The 2,790-nt window shown below is 60.6% G+C and overlaps 1 protein-coding gene and 1 long non-coding RNA gene across 4 annotated transcripts in view; one reads left to right on the forward strand and one right to left on the reverse strand.

The window, feature by feature from the left end:
• SINHCAF (SIN3-HDAC complex associated factor) overlaps positions 1-1,032 on the reverse strand; it is a 37,409-nt gene extending 36,377 nt beyond the window's left edge. For 2 of the 3 annotated variants that reach the window (XM_027768101.1, XM_027768100.1), the window contains exon 1: positions 165-260. The gene's annotated coding sequence lies outside the window, so the exon portion shown is untranslated. Of the gene's footprint in view, positions 1-164; positions 261-850 lie in introns of those variants that run through there. The other variant, XM_014584057.2, reaches the window with a different exon arrangement.
• LOC106733855 (uncharacterized) overlaps positions 1-1,958 on the forward strand; it is an 18,346-nt gene extending 16,388 nt beyond the window's left edge. The window contains exon 4 of the long non-coding RNA XR_001369713.2: positions 1,667-1,958. This is a non-coding gene — a long non-coding RNA (uncharacterized LOC106733855). The remainder of the gene's footprint in view (positions 1-1,666) is intronic.
• The last annotated feature ends 832 nt before the right edge of the window (positions 1,959-2,790 follow it).

Consider the following 2,790-nt stretch of genomic DNA (forward strand, 5'->3'; position numbering starts at 1 on the left):
GCCCGGGGCTCCCGGGCGGGGGCGTCCGGGCCGCGCTCTCCGGGTCCCAGGCGGCCGCGGGCCCTGGAAGAAGCCCCCGGGCCGGCCCCGCCGCCCTCTCCGCCCGCCCGCGCGCCCGGGGCGGGGAAGCACGCCGCCTCCTGCGCACCAGCAGGGCACCTCACCCAAGTAGCGCCGCCAAAGTTTCCCCACGAGGGGCCGGGGGACAAAAGCCCCTCCTGAACGTTGCCCGAACTTCGGGGGCCCCCGACCCGCACGCCCTCCGCCCTGCGGCCGCCCCGAGCGCCGCGGGCCCCGCACGGGCACATGCAGCTCTTTGTTTTCTGTCCAGCCGGGCGCTGCCTACGTGCAGCATCAGGGATGCCGGGGTGTTGCTCAGGGGCGAGACACCGGCCGATCACTCCGCGGGAGGGTCCGCACCCCGCGCCCCGAGGGCCGGGAGCCGGGTCCTGCGGTCGTCCCCTCGGCGGCGAGCCCATTTAATCAAAGTTTTGCAGTGTCCTTGACGAGAAACGCCCGGATCGCCCGCCCCGCACCGGCGCAGAGTTGGCGACTTTCACTCTGCTTTTTAAACTGGCAAGACGCCATCATCAGCAAATCACATTGTCCTGCCCGCCGACCTCCCCGACGGCGACCGCAGCCCACGCTAACAAGGAGCTGGTCATTCCGACAAGCCCAGGGTCGCAGCCCGGAGCACGTGGTCTGTCATGTTGAGCACAAAAAGCAGTGCCCTCCCGAGTGCGCTGGCTCCTCCGGCAGACCGCGCCACCGCCTCCATCCCCGGGTCCACAGAGCCCAACGGGCCATCTTAGCCCGCCCGCGGCCGCCCCGCCGGAGCGCCCACACCTACGCCACAGGTGAACAAATGCGTGGCAAAACTTCGGGCTCCAAAGCCACCTCGGACGCCAGGCGCTGTTGGGCGCGGCCCGAGGACCGCGGGCGTTTGGAAGCTGGGGCTGTTTTTGAGCGACCGCGTGTTGCTCTCATTGTCGCATCCGCATCCCTCCGGAGTTGAGCAAACAACGCCACGCCGCGTGCGCTCCGGCAGAGCCCAGCACTGACCCCCAAAGGCCGATTTAAACCCCCTCACGCCGCCGGCTCCGAAGGGGATGGCAACTTAGTTTTGAGCGGCTGGCGTTTATTGTCCACCGTTACGAAAACACGCGCAAGGGGCTGCCATAAACTCAGCCACGAGGGTTAACAACGGCGCCCCACCCCGGCCGGGGCACGCGGACGCGCCGTCCCCGGGCGGATCGGAGACTGCCAGCAAGTCGTTTTTGTCTCGGGCCTTTCAGCCTGAGAACCAGAGAACACTGCGGTTGAGAAAAGTCATTGTCACCTTCAACGTGAATCCCTCAACTCCGCGACTCCTTGATTATTTCCAGGCTCCACTCACTTCCCCCACCCTGAGACTTTCGGTTTGCTTGAAATACCCTCCCCGAGCAGCAAATACACACGAAACATGTGTACACGAAAGAATCTGGGGTCTGGCGATCGCGCAGGCAGCGCTCCTCGCAATGCCATCTCCAAGACAAAACTTCCTGTGTGTGGGGAAGGACGGGGGGAGGCGGGTGAGGTGAAAGAGAGAAAAGAACCACTCTGAGAGCAAAGCCTCGTGAGACCGTTTTGCACCAGAGTCATCGCTACAGCCACCCACCTACCGCAGCCGTTCCACGCGCAAGAGCGTTCCCGAGGTGCGGAGTGCACGCCAGACCAAGCCCCCCTCCAGGCGCTCCCTCCTCCTCAACTGCCTTGTCTAGAAAGATTGTCTCCTGCAGTTCTGCAGTTGCTACCGCTGGCCGGGAAGGTGTAGATTCCGCTTTCCCTCTGCGCACGCGCGGCTCCTGGTACAAAATTCTCTTGAATCGAGCTTATTTGCATGCGGGCGCGCGCGCGTAGCGGGCTGGGAGGGGAGAAGGCCAGGCGGCGGCGCGCGCTCCCGGGGCCTCTATTGTCCTTTTAAGGGGAGAAGCGTCGCGGCGCGGGAAACGCGGCGGCCAGAGGGAAACCGGGGCGGGGACTGCTTACTACGGCGGACGTCACATAAACAAACGCCCCTTGGCTGCTGGGAGCGGCGGGATCGGGGAAGGCAGAAAGGTGGCAAGCCCGGGAGAAAACGCGCTGCGGAACGTCCTTTCCACTCGCGAAGTTCCTAGGGTGCACCATGTAGCATTGAAAATAGTTTCGAGAACTGCTTTTGCAAAATTGTCACACCTGTGCCCAGTTTTCGCGTTGAGGTGACGGAGGAGGTGATCTTGGAAACACCCAGACTGAATTTATACTAATCCATGTTTCCTAAATCTTACTTGAAATGGGGTTTGTGAAGCTTAAAAAAAATTTTTTTAAGCCTCTGGGGCCAGCAGAGGGTTAGTTTGCGTGCAATTTAATGTGTCGTTTAATAAAGTCCCATCCTGACACTATCCGTTCACTAACTTCCGTTTGCCCTTCTCAAACAGTAACCCAACCCATAACAACTTATCCCCCCACCCCCCCGTCCACTTTGGCCCTAAGATTTCAAGCCTTTCCGAATTAAATGGTTGTTAATTTCCGTGGGAACAGCGCCGGTTTCTTGAAAGACTAGTCAGTGGAAAGCCAGTAACCTAGGGACGCGGGTACCTCTTCCAGCTGCTTGCAAAGGTTGTTGCACTCACCCAGAAATAATACACTAACGGGTGGTCTCGGGAATTGAAAAAGTAGCAAGCGAAGTGGAATATAGAATCATCCAACGTTTCTAGTCCCAGAAGGAGGAGGGGCGGAATTGAAGTAGTTCTTATCATATGGATGAGTGGA

The sequence above is a fragment of the Tupaia chinensis genome, unplaced genomic scaffold (genome assembly GCF_000334495.1).
Source record: "Tupaia chinensis unplaced genomic scaffold, TupChi_1.0 Scaffold145519_1, whole genome shotgun sequence".
NCBI classification, from domain to species: domain Eukaryota; kingdom Metazoa; phylum Chordata; class Mammalia; order Scandentia; family Tupaiidae; genus Tupaia; species Tupaia belangeri.